The sequence below is a fragment of the Lutra lutra genome, chromosome 2, assembly GCF_902655055.1.
Source record: "Lutra lutra chromosome 2, mLutLut1.2, whole genome shotgun sequence".
NCBI lineage: Eukaryota > Metazoa > Chordata > Mammalia > Carnivora > Mustelidae > Lutra > Lutra lutra.
The window spans coordinates 42,690,790-42,711,965 of record NC_062279.1 but is presented as its reverse complement, the minus strand read 5'-3'; positions in this window follow the sequence as shown (position 1 = coordinate 42,711,965).

The following is a 21,176-nucleotide window of genomic DNA, read 5'->3' as shown; positions in this document are numbered from 1 at the left end:
GCATGTGGTTCTTCTCTCTTCTTTTATTGATTTGTTCTATCACATTGATTGATTTGCATATGTTGAACCACCCTTGCAACCCAGGGATAAATCCCACCTGGTCATGGTGGATAGGCTTTTTAAGGTACTGTTGATTCCTATTAGCTAGGATCTTATTAAGAAACTTGGCGTTCATATTCATCGGGGATATTGGTCTGAAATTCTCCTTTTTGATGGGGTCTTTGCCTGGTTTGGGAACCAGGGTAATGCTGTCTTCATAAAAAGAGTCTGGACGTTCTCCTTCTGCTTCAATTTTTTGAAACATTTTCAGGAGAATAGGTATTATTTCTTCTTTGAAAGCTTGGTAGAATTCCCCAGAGAATCCGTCAGGTCCTGTCCTCTTATTTTTTGGGCAGGTTTTGATCAATGCTTCCATCTCATTACTGGATATTTACCTATTCAGGTTCTCAATTTCTTCCTGATTCACTTTTGGAATTTTATAGTTTTCCAGGAATGCATCCATTTCATCTAGATTGCTTAACTTACTGACATATAACTGTTGATAATAATTTCTGATGGTTGTTTCTATTTCCTTGGTGTTAGTTGTGGTCTCTCCCTTCTCACTCATAATTTTATTAATTTTGACCTTCTCTTTTTTCTTTTGGATTCTTTTGGCCAGTGCTTAATGATCTTATTGATCCTTTCAAAAAAAAAAAAAAAACAGCTTCTAGTTTCATTCATGTGTTCTACTGTATCTCTAGTTTCTGTCTCATTGATCTCTGCTCAAATCTTGATTATTTCCTTTCTTGTGTGTGGAGTTGGCTTAATTTATTGTTGATTGTTTAGTTATTTAAGGTGTAAAGACAGCTGGTGTATTCTGGATTTTCCCACTTTTTTGAGGGAGGCTTGGATGGCTATGTATTTCCCCCTTAGGACTGCCTTTGTCATATCCATAGGGTTTGGACCGAAGTGTCTTCATTCTCATTGGTTTCCATGAATTGCTTAAGTTCTTCTTTGATTTCCTGGTTGATCCAAGCATTCTTAGGCAAGGTGGTCTTTAGCTTCCAAGTGTTTAAATTACTTCCAAACTTTTTCTTGTGGTTGAGCTCCAGTTTCAGAGCATTGTGATCTAAGAATATGCAGGGAATAATCTCAGTCTTTTGATATCAGGTGAGCCCTGATTTGTGACCCAGTATGTGGTCTATTCTGGAGAAGGTTTCATGAGCACTCAAAAACAATGAGTATTATGTTGTTGTGGGTGGAATATGCTGTGTATATATATGAGGTCCATCTGGTCCAATGTGTCATTCAATGGTCTTGTTCCTTTATTGATTTTCTGCTTGGATGATCTGTCTATTACTGCGAGTAGCATGTTAAGATCTCCTGCTATTAATGTATTCATATCAATATGACTCTTTATATTGATTAACAGTTTTCTGATGTAATTGGCTGCTCCCATATTGGGGGCATAAATATTTACAATTGTTAGATCTTCTTTGTGGATAGACCCTTTTTAAAATATTTTTTAAAAGCTTTTATTTATTTGATAGAAAAATATCACAAGAAGGCAGAGAGGCAGGCAGAGAGAGAGGAGGAAGCAGGCTCCCTGTTGAGCAGAGAGCCTGATGCAGGGCTTGATCTCAGGACCCTGAGACCCTGACCTGAGCCAAAGGCAGAGGCTTAACCCACTTGAGCTACCCAGGTGTCCCTGGATAGACCCTTTAAGAATGATGTAGTGTTCTCCTGTATCTCTGACTACAGTCTTTAGTTTAAAATCTAATTTATCTGTCATGAGAATGGCTACCTCAGCCTTCTTTTGAGGCCCATTGCAATGAAAGATGCTTCTCCAACACTTCACTTTCAGTCTGGATGTATACTTGGGTTCTAAATGGGTCTCTTGTAGACAACATATGGATGGGCCCTGTCATTTTATCCAATCTGCAACCCTGTGCTATTTGATGGGTGCATTTAGGCCATTCACATTGAGAGTGATTATTGAGATACGTTTTTATGGACATCGTGTTACCTGTGAAGTCTTTGTTCCTATAGATTGTCTCCATAAGTTTCTGTTCAATGATATTTTGGGTTTTTTTTCCTCTGTTATAGAACCCCCCTTAATATTTCTTGTAGTGCCAGCTTGATGGTCACATACTCTTTACCTTGCCGGTCTTGGAAGCTCTTTATCTCTCCATCCATTTTGAATGTCAGTCTTGCTGGATAAAGTATTCTTGGCTGCATATCCTTCTCCTTTAGTGCTCTGATTACATCTTGCCGGCCCTTTCTGGCTTGCCAGGTTTCTGTGGACAGTTCTGACTTTATTCTGATGGGCCGTCCACTGTATGTAAGGAATCTCTTCCCCCTTGCTGTTTTCAAGAGCTCCTGTCTATAATTATGAGTCTTCATTTTCACTATCAGGGGTCTCAAGGTCTTTCTAGATTCTATGATCCTGGGGGGAGACCGTTCTGCATCTAGGACATGAACGCTGGTTCCATTCACCAGATTGGGAAATTTTTCATGGATAATCTGTTCAACTATATCCTCTAGTCTTCTGTCTTTCTCGTCTCCCTTGGGGATTCCAATAATTCTGACACTGGAATGTTTCATAGCATCATTTATTTCCCTAATTCTGTTTTCATGGCTTCTACGCTGTTTGTTACAGGCTTCCTCCTGATCACTTTTCTCTATCAGTTTGTCCTCCAGATCACTAATTCTGTCTTCTGCCTCAGTCACCCTAGCTGGTAGAGAATTCAGATTAGATTGGAAATCATTGAGAGCATTGTTAACATTATCCTTGGTGGCTTTCAGTTCTGCCCTTATCAGTTCCATTTTGTCATCCATGGTTTTCTCCAACCTAGCCATTGCCTCGATAACTGTTAGCCTGAATTCCCTTTCTGACATATTGTTTATGTCCATATCCAAAAGCTCTGATGGAGAGGGCACTGTCCTGAATTTTTCCTCTGTTGGGCATTCCTCTTCCTAGTCATTTTGGTGAGAGATGGCTGAACAGATGTGTAGTTGAATGTATCAACCATGGTGCAGCAAGGTGCACTCTGGAACACTTCTGAGCAATCAGGAGTCCCCACCAAAAAGAAAGGAATAAATAAAAGAGAGAGAGAGAGACAGGAAAAAGGAAAAAAGAAAAGAGAAGACCCAACCCGAATGGGCCCCAAAGGTAAGATTTTAAAGTATACTAACAAACCCAGACAAACAAAAAGACCGACAAAAGTAAATTACAAGAAAAAAAAGAACCCAGCCAAAATGAACCCCAGTATGATTTATACATTACCAGGACAAAAACAAATATACAGAAACACTGACAGAAGAAAAAAAAAATGGGTGGGTGGTTATAAATTCTCAGTGTGGGCAAAGGTTATTTTGATTCTTCCTGGATGTGTCTTGATATCTTTGTTAAAGGACTCAACTTTCCTGAGATAAAGGGGGATTAAAACTGGTTTACCTATAGGGGTAGCATTGATTGGGGAAAGGGGTTTGCCTTGAAGCTTATCTCTATATGAATATTAAATAAAATATAAAATAAAAATAGAAAAGCAAAAGTAAAATAGGTACATGTATCAAAAAAGTTCAAGTTAATAGGTTATTATGGAATTTGTTGTACTGAACATTTTATTGTGATGGTAAATGGGTTAAAAAATTAAAAAAATTGAAAAGAATGAGAATAGTGGAAACGAATTTAAAAAAAGTTGTATCGGGGCACCTGGGTGGCTCAGTGGGTTAAGCCTCTGCCTTCAGCTTAGGTCATGATATCTGGATCCTGGGATCAAGCCCCACATCAGGCTCTTTGCTCGGCAGAGAGCCTGCTTCCCTCTCTCTCTCTGCCTGCCTCTCTGCCTACTTGTGATCTCTCTCTGTCAAATAAATAAATAAAATCTTTAAAAAAAAGTTGTATCTATGAAGTAGTGGTGGTTGTCCTCTTGGTTTTTTTGTTTGTTTGTTTGTGTGTGTGTGTGTATGTGTGTTTTGGGGTGGGGTGGGGAGGGGGCTGTCTTTCTTGGGGAGGAGCTTGCCACGGGCTTTTTGAGGCAGTATTGCTAGAGTTGAGTTTGCTTGCCCCTTATCAAGGGTCTGGGTTCTGAAGAAACCAGTTTTTCTGGCTTTTGTTGCCCCTCTTGATGGCAACCCCCTTGGTGGTTGCCCCCCTTGGTGGCTTTTGGTGGTTCTTTGGAGGTTTAGAGGAAAGGAAACTGCACCCAGGCCTCTGTCTCAGAGAGAAGCCTCAGTTTGTTCCCCTCTGGGTGCTCCAGAACACATAAATTCCCCCTCTTTCTCTGGCAGAGCACATCCCCAGTCATGGTCTCAGGAGTCACAGGAGTTCCCAATTGTGCCCCAGTGTTACCAAAACAAGGAGAAGTACTAGTCCAGAGAGCTGACTTCCAGTGGCTGCCTCCGCTGCGGCTGTCTGGGCAGCTCCAGATCACCAGAGAGGTCACAACCAGAGATAGCACACTGAGTTTTTCACCCAGAGCCAGGCTGTGAGTGTTCAGACTCTCCAGGTCCTAGAGAGCACCAGCTAGTGCCTTCATGGAACTTTCTCAGGGGAAGGTGTGGGGAGCGACTCAGACCCTGGTTGTGCAGTGGGCATACAGAGAGCAAAAGTCCATGGTTCTAGAGAATGCCACCAGACTCTCTTATGCGCACTACCACCCAGAGGCTCTCACGCATGCCGGTGTCTTAGGGACCATGACCTGGATTCTTTGCTGCACTGTCTCTGGCTCAGCTCCAGCAGTGGTCATCCTGGGTCTGTGGGCTTAAGCCTCTGCCCCTAATCACCAGAAACCACCAATTTCCCCTTAAGATCTTTTGCTCTTTTTGAGTGCTTTCAACCAGATTCCAAGTTAATGCTGGTCCCCAATCATAGTGCACTCTCATAATGGGGTATTACTTTCCAATGCCTCACTTCTGGTAACTCCCTCCCCCTTTTGTTTATCTTCCAACATCAGTCCCATGTTCTCACTCCACTTTACCTGTTCACTGGCGTCTTCTGGTCCTGTAGAGATCCAGAAGTGTATAACTCTAATCTCAGGCTGATTTCATGGGTGATCAGAGTTCTTTGGTAGGTAATCAGCTCACTTTAGGGGACCAGTTGAAAGAGGGCCTCTTACTTCTCCACCATCTTGCCTCCTCCCGCAATCCACACATTTAATGCATTCATTATCAAAATACCAACAGCATTTTTTATGGAACTGGAATAAATAACCCTAAAATTTGTATGTAACCACAAAAGAACCCTAATAGAGAAAACAATTTTAAAAAGAAAACCAAAGCTGGTGGCATCACAATTCCAGACTTCAAGTTATATTACAAAATCATAGTAACCAAACAGCATGGTATGCACACAAAAATAGACACATTGATCAGTGGAATGCATTAGAAAACCCAGAAATGAATCATCTATATTTTGTTCAATTAATTTTCAACAACACAGGAAAGAATATTCAATGGGAAAAATGTTGGGTCCGTGGGCTCCGGGAGTGCAGGAGGAACAATAGAAATGACAGGCGGCTCTGGAGGCTCCTGGAGTGCAGTGGTGGAAATGACCGCCACTGGGTCCCGCCGTCTTCCAGCCTACCCCCCACCCCCTTAACCCTTGATCTCCTGCCAAAAGGATGTATGCCCAGGTCACGTCTCCATAGGTAACCTGATACCTATGCAGGAGACAGATAAAAGACCCCCCCCAACTCCCTCCCAGGATGACTTCCCCCACTCTGCTTTCCAGAGTTGCAGAACCTCGCCCACCTCCCCCTGATGCAACTTTCCTGGCTCCTCTTCTCCTGAGCCCTGAAACTTCGCCCAAGAGTGCCTTTAATAAATCTTGCCTTACACCCACTTCACCTGGTGTCGTGTTTATCTCGCCTATAAAACCTTACAAAAAGAACAGTCTCTTTTACAAATGATACTGAGAAAACTGGAAAACAACATGCAAAAGGATGAAACTGGATTACTTCAATACACCATACACAGAAATAAACTCAAAATGGGTGATGAAACACCTAAATGTAAGACTGGAAACTATCAAAATCCTAGATGAGAACGTTGGCAGTAACCTATTTGACATCATCCACAGCAAATTTTTTCTAGATCTATCTCCCGAGACAAGGGAAACAAAAGCAAAAATAAACTAATGGGACTACACCAAAATAAAAAGCAAGAGATGATACAATCAACCAAACTAAAAAGCAATGTAATGAATGAGAGAAGATATTTGCAAATGGCATATCTGGTAAAAGGTTAGTATTCAAAACATATAAAGGAATTATAAAACTCAACACCCAAAAACAAATAATCTGATTAATGATTGGACAGAAAACATGAACAGACATTTCTCCAAAGAAGACATCTAGATGGCAAACCGACACATGAAAACCTGTTCATCATCACTTGCCATCATGGAAATACAAGTAAAAACTACAATGAAATATCATTGCACACCAATCAGCATGGCTAAAATTAACAACATGGGAAACAACAGGTGGTGGTGAGGGTGTGGAGAAAAAGGAACTCTCATACTGTTGGTGGGAATGTAAACTGGTGCAGCCATTCTGGAAAACAATATGGAGTTTTCTCAACATGTTAAAAATAGAACAAGCGATTGCTCTACTGGGTATTTATCCAAAGAATACAAAAACACTAATTCAAAGGGATACATGCACCCCTATGTTTATAGGAACATTAACAATAGCCAAGGTATGGCAGCAGCCCCAGTATCCATCAGTTGATAAATGGATAAAGAAATGTGGTATAAGGGAGACAAGATGGCGGGGAACTAGGACAAGGTGCCGTTTCAACCTGTACCCTAAAGTGAGCTGATTACCTACCAAAGAACTCTGATCACCCATGCCATCAGCCTGAGATTAGAATTATATATGTCTGGTTCTCTACAGGACCATAAGACACCAGAGGGCAGGTAAAGCATAGTGGGAACATCGGACTGATATAGGAAGATAAACAAAAGGGGAAGGGAGCCACCAGAAGTGACCCATTGGAAAGTAATACCCCAATATGAGAGTGCCCTGTGACTGGGAATGAGCATTGACTTGGAGTCTGGTTGAAAGCACTCAAAAATATCAAAGGATTGTGGGGGGAAATTGTGGGAATCTGGGCGTTTAGGGACAGGGGCTTAAGTTCCTGGACCGGGGATAGCCACCCCTGGTGCTGAGCCAGAGAGAGTGTAGTGATGAAACCAGGTCTTGGTTCCTGAGCCTCGAGTGCACCTGAGAGCACCTGGGTGGAGGCTCCCGTGAGGGGCTGGGAGCCTCGCCAACTGGCAGAACCACAGCCTTTTTGCACTCTCCATGCGTGTTGCCATGCTGTGCTATCAGTCTGAGTCGCTCCCCACACCTACCCCTGAGAGAGGTGCATGCAGGCTCCAGCCAGCAGAACCACAATCTTTTGCACTCCCCACGTGTGTGCCACACCATGCTATCAGAATCTGAGTCACGCCACACACCTCCCCCTGGGAGAGGTGTGTGCAGGTGCCAGCCCAGCACTCTTGGACCCGGAAAGTCTGAGCACTCCCAGCCAAGGCCAGCAGGAAAATCTCAGTGTGCTATCACTACTTGGGACCTCTCTGGTGCTCTGGAGCTGCCCAGACAGCCACCACTGTTGTGGTTTTGGGTACAAGCAGGAGTTCCTGAGTCCCCAGGGACCGCGACTGGGAAGTGCTCTACCAGCAGCCAAGGGGGAATTTATGTGCTCTGGAGCACCCAGAGGGGAACAGACTGAGGCTTCTCTCTGAGAGGGAGGTCTGGGTGCAGTCTGCTTTCCTCTAATCCTCTAAAAACCAGCAAAAGCTGTCAAGGCAAAAGAAAAGAAATGAACAAACATAAAAACTTCCAGAGAACAAAAGCCTGAAAAACCGGTTTCCTCAGAGCCCAACCCCTTGAGGGGGGCGGGAGGACTTAACTCAGGAAACACTGCCAGAAACTCATGTGGCAGGCTCCTCCCCCAGAAAGCCAACCAAAAGAGGGGGGGAAATAAGAGAACTACCACCACTACTTCATAGATACAACTTTTATTTTTATTTTGTTCCCACTATTCTGGTTCATTTGGTTTTTTTATACATAATTTTTTAACCTATTTACCATCACAGTGAGATGTCCAGTACATCAAATTCCATAATAACCTTTTAACCTGAACTTTTTGATACATACACCCGTGTTTTTCTTTTGCTTTTCTATTTCTTAATATTTTTAAATTTTAGTTTAGTTTAGTTTATTCTTTTTTTTATTTCTATTTGTTAATATTCATATGGAGTGAAAACATCAAGGTAATCCCCTTTCCCCAATCAATGCTACCCCTATAGGTAAACCACTTTTTAATCCCCCTTTATCTTAGGAAAGTTGAGTCCTTTAACAAAGATATCAAGATACATCCAGGAAAAAATCAAAATAACCTTCCTCAACCACACTGAGACTTTATAACCACTCTCTCATCTTTTTCTTCCACCAGTGTTTCTGTGTATTTGTGTTCACCCTGGTAGTATATAAATCTTACACTTGGGGTTCTTTTTGACGAGGTTCTTTTTTTGTTTTGCTTATATATGTATTTTTTTTTCTCTTGTCATCTACTTTTTTTTTTTTTAAGATTTTATTTATTTGTCAGAGAGAGGGGAGAGCGAGCGAGCACAGGCAGACAGAATGGCAGGCAGAGGCAGAGGGAGAAGCAGGCTCCTCACCAAGCAAGGAGCCCGATGTGGGACTCAATCCCAGGACACTGGGATCATGACCTGAGCCGAAGGCAGCTGCTTAACCAACTGAGCCACCCAGGCATCCCTCTTGTCATCTACTTTTACCAGTCTTTTTCTTTGTCTGTTTTTGTTTGTATACTTCATAAATCTTACCTTGGGGTTCATTTGGGTTGGGCCTTCTCTTTTATTTTATCTTTCTTTTTTGTCCTCTGTCTCTCTCTCTCTCTTTTTCTTTTTTGTCCTCTCTTTCCTTTTTTCTCTCTTTCTTTTTTCTTTAATTTGGGTGGGGACTCTTAATTGTTCAGAAACGTTCCAGGGTGCACTTTGCACCACGGACGATACATCCAGCTACATCCGTTCAGTCATCTCTCACCAAAATCACTAGGAGGAGGAATGCCCAACAGAAGAAAAATTCAGAGGCTGGGTCTTCTGCAACAGAACTAATGGCTATCGACATAGACAATATGTCAGAAAGGGAATTCAGGCTAACAATTACCGAGGCAATAGCCAGGTTGGAGAAAGCCATGGATGACAAAATGGAATTGATTAGGGCAGAACTGAAAGGCACCAGGGATGATGTTCACAATGTTCTCAATGACTTCCAATCTAACCTAAATTCTCTAACAGCTAGGGTAACTGAGACAGAAGATAGAATTAGTGATCTCGAGGACAAGCAGATAGAGAGAAAGGATCAGGAGGAAGCCTGTAACAAACAGCTTAGAAGCCATGAAAACAGAATTAGGGAAATAAATGATGCTATGAAACATTCCAATGTCAGAATTATTGGAATCCCTGAGGGGGAAGAGAAAGAAAGAAGTCTAGAAGATATAGTGGAAAAATTCTCCATGAAAATTTTCCCAATCTTGCGAATGGACCAGCATTCATGTATTAGAGGCAGAAAGGTCCTCCCCAAGATTATAGAATCTCAAAAGACCTCAAGACAACTCATAGTAAGAATGAGGAATCAGAATTGTAGACAGGATTCCTGAAAGCAGCTAAGACAAAGAAGCTCCTTACGTACAGAGCAAAGTCCATCAGAATAACGGAAGACCTGTCCACAGAAACATGGCAAGCCAGAAAGGGCTGGCAGGATATATTCAGGGAACTAAATGAGAAGAACAAGCAGCCAAGAATACTTTATCCAGCAAGACTGACATTCAAAATGGGTGGAGAGATAAAGAGCTTCCAAGACTGGCAAGGCTTAAAAGAGTATGTGACCACCAAGCTGACACTGCAGGAAATATTAAGGGGTTCTATAAAAGAGGAAAAATCCTAAGAAAATATTTGAACAGAAATATAGAGACATCTACAGAAAGAAAGACTTCAAAGGTAACACGATATCAATAAAAAAGTATCTATCAATAATCACTCTCAATGTGAATGGCCTAAATGCGCCCATAAAATGACACAGGGTTGCAGATTGGAGAAAACAATAGGACACATCCATATGTTGTCTACAAGAGACCCATTTTGAATCTAAAGATACACCCAGACTGAAAATGAAGGAATGGAGAAGCATCTTCCATGCCAAAAACCTCAAAAGAAGGTTGGGGTAGTGATTTTCATATCAGATAAATTAGATTTTAAACGAAAGACTGGGGTCAGAGATACAGAAGGACACTACATCATTCTTAAAGGGACTATCCACCAGGACGATATAACAATTGTAAATATCTATGCCCCCAATATGGGAACAGCCAATTACATAAGAAAACTATTAATCAAGATAAAGAGTCATATTGATATGAATACATTAATAGTAGGAGATCTTAAGATGCCTCTCTCAGTAATAGATACATCATCCAAGCAGAAAATCAATAAAGAAACAAGAGCATTGAATGACACATTGGACCAGATGGACCTCATAGATATATACAGAACATTCCACTCTAAAACAACAGAATACTCATTGTCCTTGAGTGCTCATGGAACCTTCTCCAGAATAGACCACATACTGGGTCACAAATCAGGGCTCAAATGATACCAAAAGATTGAGATTATTCCCTGCATATTCTCAGATCACAATGCTTTGAAACTGGATCTCAATCACAAGGAAAGGTTCGGAAGGAACTCAAACACCTGGAAGCTAAAGACTACCCTGCTTAAGAATGCTTGGATCAACCAGGAGCTCAAAGAAGAACTGAAACAACTCATGGAAACCAATGAGAATGAAGACACTTTGGTCTAAAACTTATGGGATACAGCAAAGGTGGTCCTAAGGGGGAAATATATAGCCATTCAAGCCTCTCTCAAAAAAATTGAAAAATCCAGAATACACTAGCTGTCTCTACACCTTAAAGAACTGGAGAATCAACAACAAATTAAGCCAACTCCACACACAAGAAGGGAAATATTCAAGATTACAGCAGATCAATGAGATATAAACTAGAGATACGGTAGAACGTATCAATGAAACTAGAAGCTGGTGTTTTGAAAGAATCAATAAGATTGATAAACCATTGGCCATACTAATCCAAAAGAAAAGAGAGGAAACTCAAATTAATAAAATTATGAATGAAAAGGGAGAGATCACAACTAATACCAAGGAAGTAGAAACAATCACTAGAAATAATCAACAGGTATATGCCAACAAGCTAAGCAACCTAGATGAAATGGATGCATTCCTGGAAAACTATAAACTCCCAAAATTGAACCAGGAATAAATTGACAACCTGAATAGACTGATATCTAATAAAGAGATTGAAGCAGTGATCAAAAACCTCCTAAAACACAAGAACCCAAGACCTGACGGATTCCCTCGGAAATTCTACTACACTTTCACAAAAGAAATAACACCTATTCTCCTGAAGCTGTATCAAAAAATTGAAGCAGAAGGAAAACTTCCAGACTCTTTTTATTAAGACAGCATTACCCTGATCCCCAAACCAGGCAAAGACCCTACCAAAAAGGAGAATTTCAGACCAATATCACTGATGAATATGGATGCTAAGATTCTCAACAAGATTGTAGCAAATTGGATCCAACAGCACATTAAAAGGATTACCCACCATGACCAGGTGGGATTCATCCATGGGTTACAAGGATGGTTCACAATTCACAAATCAATCAATGTGATAGAACAAATCAATAAGAGAAGAGAGAAGAACCACATGGTCCTCTCAATTGATGCAGAAAAAGCATTTGACAAATTCCAGCATCCATTCCTGATTAAAACACTTCAAAGTATAAGGATAGAGGGAACATTCCTGAACTTCATCAAATCTATCTATTTAAAACCCACAGCAAATATCATCCTTAATGAGAAAAAGCTCACAGTCTTCCCGTTGAGATCAGGAACACAACAAGGATGCCCACTCTCATCACTCTTGTTCAACATAGTATTAGAAGTCCTACCAATAGCAGTCAGACATCAAAGAGAAATAAAAGGTACTCAAATTGGCAATGAAGAAGTCTAACTCTCTCTCTTCACAGATGACATGATACTTTATATGGAAAACCCAAAAGACTCCACCCCAAACTACTACAACTCATACAGCAATTCAGTAATGTGGCAGGATACAAAGTCAATGTACAGAAATCAGTGGCTTTCTTATACACTAACAATGAAAATACAGAAAGGGAAATTAGAGAATCGATTCCATTTACTAGAGCACCAAGAACCATAAGATACCTGGGAATAAACCTAACCAAAGAGGTAAAGGATCTGTACTCGAGGAACTAGAGAACACTCATGAAAGAAATTGAAGAAGACACAAAAAGTTGTAAGACCATTCCATGCTCTTGGATCGGATGAATAAACATTGTTAAAATGTCTATACTGCCTAGGGCAATCTATACTTTTAATGCCATTCCAATCAAAATTCCACTGGTATTTTTCAAAGAGCTGGAGCAAATAATCCAAAAATTTGTATGGAATCAGAAGAGACTCCGAATCGCTAAGGAAATGTTGAAAAAGAAAAATAACACTAAGGGCATCACATTACCTGATTTCAAGCATTACTACAAATCTGTGATCACCTAGACAGCATGGTACTGGCATAAAAACAGACACATAGACCAGTGGAACGGAGGAGAGAGTCCAGATATGGACCCTCAACTCTATGGTCAAAGAATCCTCGACATAGCAGGAAAAAAATATACAGTGGAAAAAATACAGTCTCTTCAATCAATGGTGCTGGGAAAATTGGACAGCTATATTTAGAATAAAGAAACTCGACCATTCTCTTACACCGTTTCAAAGATAAACTCAAAATGGATAAAAGACCTCAACGTGAGACAGGAATCCATCAGAATCCTAGAGGAGAACATAAGCAGTATCCTCTTCAATATCAGCCACAGCAACTTCTTTCAAGATATGTATCCAAAGGCAAAGGAAACAAAAGTGAAAATGAACTTTTGGGATTTCAGCAAGATCAAAAGCTTCTGCACAGCAAAGGAAACAATCAAGAAAACAAAGAGGCAACCCATGGAATGGGAGAAGATATTCGCAAATAACAGTACAGACAAAAGGTTGATATCCAGGATCTATAAAGAACTCCTCAAACTCAACACACACAAAACAGATAATCATGTCAAAAAATGGGCAGAAGACATGAGCAGACACTTCTCCAATGAAGACATACAAATGGCTAACAGACCAATGAGAAAATGTTCATCATCACTAGCCATTAGGGAGATTCAAATTAAAACCCCATTGAGATACCACCTTCCACCAGTTAGAATGGCCAAAATTAGCAAGACAGGAAACAACGTATATTGGAGAGGATGTGGAGGAAGGGGAACCCTCTTACACTGTTGGTGGGAATGCAAGTTGGTGCAGCCACTTTGGAGAACAGTGTGGAGATTTCTTAAGAAATTAAAAATAGAGCTTCCCTATGACCCTTCAATTGCACTCCTGGGTATTTTCCCCAAAGATACAGATGTAGTGAAAAGAAGGGCCATCTGTACCCCAATGTTTATAGCAGCAATAGCCATGGTCGCCAAACTGTGGAAAGAACCAAAATGCCCTTCAACGGACGAATGGATAAGGAAGATGTGGTCCATATACACTATGGAGTATTATGCCTCCATCAGAAAGGACGAATACCCAACTTTTGTAGCAACATGGATGGAACTGGAAGAGATTATGCTGAGTGAAATAAGTCAAGCAGAGAATGTCAATTATCATATGGTTTCACTTATTTGTGGAGCATAACAAACAACATGAAGGACATGGGGAGATGGAGAGGAGAAGGGAGATGTGGTAAATTGGAGGGGGACATGAACCATGAGACGCTATGGATTCTGAAAAACAATCTGATGGTTTTGAAGGGGCCGGGGGTGGGAGGTTGGTGGAGCCAGGTGATGGGTATTAGGGAGGGCACGTATTGTATGGAGCACTGGGTGTGGTGCATAACCAATGAATTCTGTTACACTGAAAAGAAATAAATAAAAATAAATATATTTAAAAATAAAGTTTGAAATCTTGCTATTTACAATGACATGGATGGATCTACAGAGCAAAATAAGTCACTCAGAGAAAGGCAACAACCATATAATTTCCTCATATGTGCAATTTAAGAGACAAATGAGCAAAGGGAAGAATAAGCGAGGGAGAGACAAATCAAATAACAGAATCTTAATTATAAAGAAAAAAATGATTGTTACTAGAGGGGAGGGGTTTAGGGAAATTGATTAAATAAGTGATGGGGTTTAAGGAATGAATTTATCGTGATGAGCAGCAGGTGATATATGGAAGTGTTGAATCACTATATTGCATACCTGACACTAATATAATACTGTACATTAGCTAACTCTATTAAAATAAATTTTGTTTCATTGACTTTTCCTAAATAAAGTATAGATAGAGAAGCTCCCTGACAGTCTGCCCCTCTTTCCACTTAGTGTACTTATGGGTCCTTTGGTTTATGGCAAAATGATGGTATCTGTCAAGTAAGAGTTAATTTTGCCTCCATAATACCAAGTTTGGATTTTTTCCAAAGAATCTAATTAATTTGTCCGACTCTGATAAAACAGATTAAGTGCCATTTTAAAGCTCAACTATATTTTCATTTATAATATCAATAAAATGTTTGCCAAAATACAGTTTTTTTGTAAAATTATCTGTACTCATCCCAACTTTATGATATTTAAAAGCCTCAACCACATTTTATGAAGAATATTAAAGAAAATTTTACATCTACAAAAAAATAAAATAAAATAAAAACTTAACAAAATAAAATAATGGGAAAACCATATTTCAGAATTTTTTTAAATTGTTTTTTTAATTTAAATTATAGTTAGTTAATATACAGTGTAATATTAGTTTTAGGTATACAGTTTAGTGATTCAACACTTCCATACAATATCCAGTGCTTATCACAAGTGCACTCCTTAATCCCCATCACCTACTTCAACCATTCCCCCACCCACCTCCTTCTGGTAACCACCAGTTTGTTCCTATATTTACATCTCTTTCTTGTTTTTCTTGGTTTGGTTCTCTCTCTCTCCTTTCTATTATTGTTTTATTTCTTAAATTCCACATTAGTTTTTATATCATTCTTCTTTTAGTTGCTGCCTTTAAATATAATTCTTATTTTTAATGCAAATTGCATCTTCATCTCCCCAAACATCACAGGCAACTTTACTTTTAAGTATTTTTCATATTGGACTACAAACAAAATTCTCTATGGAGAGAATTCATTTTCTGATTTTTGTGTCTGTTGTCTATTTTATTTACATGTCATGGGTTTTGGGATGTTGAGTGACAGGCTCATTTTAAAGAGAAAAATTTTCTTCTCTCTCTTGCTTCAGGTAAACTTGGGCTTACCTTTTTCTGTCTAATAAGGTTGTGGTTGTTTCCATCTGGCCTTCTAGAACTCCAAGTAAGAAGATCTTTAATGATAATTTGGAGCTCATTCCTGCCCTGGATTGATATTGGGTATATCAAAGGTGGTGCAGAGAATGAATCCCTAGTCAGGAACTATGAATTAAATAAAAGCAATGTATCATAGTCTATGAAATCCAGGATGTTTCATATTCTATGAAATATATAATTTTATGGCATTCTAATGCGCCAATAAAAGAAAAAACTGACAATTAAGTCTTGTTATAATGCTTTGTTATCACATGTAATTTTATTTTATACTTATCAAAAAAGAATTCTTTTGACTTAGATGTCGATTTTATTATATATTACTCTCTCTATATAAAAAAGTCAATGGCTAATATGTTCCTAGAATATCTTTACCTTTTTCAATTCAGAAAGTGTTCCATATGGAACATATGATGTTCCATATTTTTTCACATCATGTTTGTCCCTGTGCCAACTAGAGCAAAAGCATTTCTTCACATGTCTTTATGAATTTCTTTGCACCCCTGACCCTCACTCTAGTATAGATTCTTATGCTCTGTCAGGGACAACTTGCATTATAAGTGTCTGCTTTCTAAAAGAAATTCTGGAATCCTTTCAGATTTTAGAGATAATGCAGTGTGAAAAAATGCACAGCATAAAATTGTTTTTTTAAAAAGGTGCCTGGATGGCTCAGCAGGTTAAGTGTCTGCCTTCAACTCAGGTCATGATCTTAGGGTCCTGGGATCAAGCCCAATATCAGGCACCCTGCTCAGCAGGGAGCTTGCTTCTCTCTCTCTCTGCCACTCCCCCTGTTTGTGCTCCCTTCTCTCTCTCTCTCTTAAATAAATAAAATCTTTTAAAAATTAAAGGGGTAATTACAAATTTGTATTTCTATTCAGAGTAAGGTATTTAATAGGATTTGAGATATTTTAATTGGGAATGGAAAAGGAGGCATGCTAGAATTTCCACTATGGGGCTTAAAGGAGAATCTGTAATGCTTGAGAGCACTGACAAAAAGAATTAAACAAAACCAGAAACACTTCTTAGAGATATCACCTTGGTAAAACTAATTAAGCTCTCTGTACCTCAGTATCCTTCCCTCATAGGGTTGTAAAATAAATTAATTAATATATGTAAAGCACCTAAAACAATCTGTGTTCATGATTATCCTTCTTCCCATTCCTACACTTGTCTAATGTCCCAATTCAAAGTTATGTTTTGTTTCTAACTTTTCACTGGCAGGAGGATCCTTACCAGAGCCTTTGACTTCTAGCTACAAGCTTGACTCAGGGTAGTGCCCTTTATACCCTCACCCCAATTATTTTTGCTCAAATAGGACTTGTTTTCAGTCATCTTTTCCTGGCAGAATCTCAATTTTGGCCACAGTACCTATCTCCAAAATCAGAGCCTGTCCCTTTAGCCCTGTTAACTGCTCAACTTCCAGCTCATAGAAATATTTGTCTGGTTTTTGAGCTTACTTACCTCTGTCACTTTGTTCTTCCCTTTTTATATTTTACTACTGTTAAAATATAAAACTGGGTTATTACATGTTTTAAGACTTTATTTTAGCAAAAATCACCTCAAATCAGGCAACAACAAACCATAAGTGGTTAGGAGCATTCAACTCTCCAAGCCAGGGAATAAGGCCTGTGCCTGGAGATTTGTCAAGGAGTGATTTAATGGTTCCCTTTACTTTGGGTAAGACAAGCATTGATAAAAAAGGATCAGAGAATGTTATAGGATGTTATAGGAATGAGAAGGAAGGAAAGCAATCATTAGGAACTCAGTTTTTAAACTTCTCCATTTGAGGACTTTTGTGCCAGGAAAAATTTTTGTAGATAAATTGTGAAAACAAAACAAGGAAATTATTTGATTTTAAGGAATTGCATTATTTGGAATAGACTTGTTAATTATTTGTAACTGGTTGTCCTTAGGTTTTGATTTCTTAACTTTGTGGCATTTATAGGCTTAGTTTTGGTTTGCTTACCTATGCTGCTAAGGTGTTATGGCTAATGGCCTTGTTTAATCAATTTAACCCAGTAATTGCTACAATCTTTTGACTGGAGTGGGCAATGAAAGCATGAATTCTTTGTGTCACCTAGGCTGGAGTTATTAATCATGTTTATACATAACTGTATCCTTAACTAGGGTTCACACCTCATTCATCTTGGTATTAGTCCAGCACCTGACACAGTTTCTGCTGTGTAATGGAACTAATAAGAAATGATTAGATGATTGAAATAAACATTTTTTTAAATTTCAAAACTTATCTCAGTGTCATTTTATAATGCTTTGCTTTATTTAGTTTAATTTGGGACTCTGAGTTTCTATTTTTGCTCCTTCTTACAAGATTTAATGGTCATGAATTTTGTTTGTTTGTTTTTAATTTTTAAATATTTATTTATTTGTTTATTTGAGAGAGAGAGTTTGGGGGGAGGAGCAGAGGGAGAGAGCCTTAGGCAGACTCCAAACTCAACACAGAGCCACACTTGGGGCTTGACATCACGACCCTGAAATCACGACTTGAACTGAAACCAGAGTCAGATGTTAAACCAACTGTTCCACCCAGGGGCCCCTTGTTTGCTTTTTTAAAAGCAAGTTTTTCATAATAGTTTTCAATCTATAGAAAAGTTGCTAGGATAGTATAAAAACCTCTAGCTTTTCCACTTAAAATTTCTATTTACTACATTATCTCCATCCTCATCCTCTTCTCCCTTCTCTATGTATATGTGTATATATACACACACACAGAAATGATGCTACTAATACTATACTAATACTACAGTACTAATAACTAATACTAATACTATAATGTGTAACTCCTAAAAATAAGAACATTCTCTTACATCACCATCTATAACCTTCCCAATCAGAAAATCACCAATGTAACAACACAAGCATTCGATCTAGAGACTCCATTCAGATTTTCCTCCTTCTTTCAACAACTTATTTTTTTCCCTTCTGGTTTAGGATCTTATGCAGAAACTAGTAACATATTTAGTTGTCATATGTCTTAGTCCATGTCCATAGTCTGGGAATCTTATAAACATAGACATTTATTTCTTAGAATTCTGGAACGTGGAAGTCTGAGATCAGGATGCCAGCATGATTGGGCTGAAGGTCCTTTTCTTGTGGCAGTTGTCTTGTTTTATCTTCATGTAGGGGAGAAATAATACTTTTTCTCTATCTTTCTGTGTTCATGGATGAGACCTGCCTATAATATAAGACAGATTAACAGGAGAAATAAAACAATTTTAATTACATAAGTACATATGGGAGCCCAACAAAAACATGAGACTCAAAAGGCAGTCAGACTATTAAAGCTTATATATCAGCCTGAGCTGGGATAGGAATCTGAAATGATTAGGTATGGGGCTTCAAAGCAATTCACAGGAAGGTGAGAGGAGAAAATGTTCCACAAACAAATGTTTCCCTGCTGGTAAATCTCTCAGGTGAAAAAGTTTTCACAACTTTGTAATGGAAATTTCCTTTATAAGAAGATTTTTTTTTACAAAAGGTTACTTCTATTCTGCTTTCAGAGATTCGTTTGGGTGTGCAGTTTCTCAAAATAATTTGCTTAAGATAATTCTTATGACCAAAAAAAAAATTATATATATATATATATATATATATATATATATATATATATATATATATATGAGTAACATATTCTTCACCCTTCACCCACATGGTGGAAGGGCAAAGAAACTCTCCCTGGCCTCTTTTATAAGGGCATTAATTTCATGACCTAGTGATTTCCTCAAGGCCCCACTTCTGAGTAACATCATATTGGAGGTTATGGTTTCAACATATAAATTTGAGGGGAGTACAAACATTCAGATCACAGTATAATATTGCATCAGTTTCCTTCAATCTGGAACAGTTCCTGTCTCCTGCTGTTTTGGTCCTTCTCAGGTATTTCTTTCTACAAAATGTCCCTTAACCTGGGCCCATTCAACATTGCCCTGGCCAGTCTCAGGCCAAGCATGCTTGCCAGGGAATCCCACAAAATTTTTGCTGCTCCTTTCTTAGCTCATCAATCATGAGGGGCACAATGTTGGTCCAGACCATAGCTGTTCATGTTACCCTTGATCATCTTGTCAAGTTGGTCTCTTCCAGCTTTATTTACAATAAAAATTGCCATTTTCTTTGTGTTTTATTAGCACTTTGTAAGGAGATAATCCAATATTACCAATATCCTATTTCTCACCAAACCTCCTCCATTGAAGAGGAATGGAATATGACACACCAGAATGTGTCTGTTTGGCATAAGGATTATCCTGAGCTAGTTAATTTTAAGAAACATCAGACATAGGTGAAGCTCTGAAAACTGAGTGGAGGTTACTCTTTCGTAAGGAACACTTACATTTATAAAGGAAATTTCTTTTTAAAAAAGTTTTTATTTAAATTTTAATTAGTTAACATACAGTGTAATATTAGTTTCAGGTGTACAATTAGTAATTCAACACTTACATACAACACCCAGTGCTCATCACAACAAATGCATCATATATTTCCCCCATTACCCCACATCCTCTCTGGTAACCAACTATTTTTTTCTCTAGAGTGGATTCTGTTACTTGGTTTGCCCCTCTTTTTTCCCCTCTGATTGAAATCTCCATTTGTAAGTCTGTATCCCTTTCTCTACAAGGAAAAGAAGAAAGCCTCTAAATCACAGGCACCCTCATTAATGAAGAAGTCACTTACTTAATTCTACATAATAACTTTACCCTGATTTAACGTGCTTTTCCCTAATAACCTCCCATAAGCCACTCCTCCCTCTCCTGACCCCAATATCTTTTATCTTCAGCTAAAGATGGTATTTAAGGTGTTGTCTCAAGCCATTTGTGTGTGTTACTCAGTTTTCCTGGGAATCTCCCATGTATACAGATGTTTATAGGTCATTAAACATCTGTTTGTTTTTCTATTGTTAATCTGTCTTTTATATAAAAGAGTTTTAGCTAAAAACCTAGAAAGATAGAGAGGACATTAATTTTCCCTTTCTGCACATCAACTTGCACATCCATTGATGATTCCTGCCTATATCAACTACCACTGTCATGTCTGACAAAGAATTATTCTCTATTTCCACTAATGGAGTTCAGAGCAGGCCACTCCAAAATATGCCACTTTGGCATATTGATCATTTTGAATCAAAGTTACTCAAACAACTTGTATAAGGACACTTAGACCCTCCCTTGTCCCTCTGAAAGCAGGAAGTTAATCTTCCATAAGAAGGGTACCCTCCCTATACCAGAAAGTAGAGAGATATACTTATCACAAGAGATAGAGAACTCAGGGCTGCAAAGACTGTATAGACTAACCTATTTCTCCACCAATTTACTACACAAGCCCAAATTTCTTCATCTTGTCAATTCCTTGTGAATTTATTGTCTTTTTGTTCAAAACATGCCTGCTTTAGTCACTTATTTGAGTCTCATATTTCTATAAACTCCCAGATTTTTGAGATTAAAATCTGTTAATTTGTCTTGTGTCCATTAAATTATTAGACTAGAACCAAGCAGAGAAGAAAGGGAAATTTCCTTCCTTACAGTTTTAGTGCCTAATATGAGATCCTCCACTGGCTGGACACTGCCCACCTCAGAGCTACTGCAACTGAGAGATTGTGGGACTTCTGAAAGTAGCTGGCATAAGGTAGAAATTTTTACCACAAAAGCCCCTTGGATCTCTGCCTGAAAA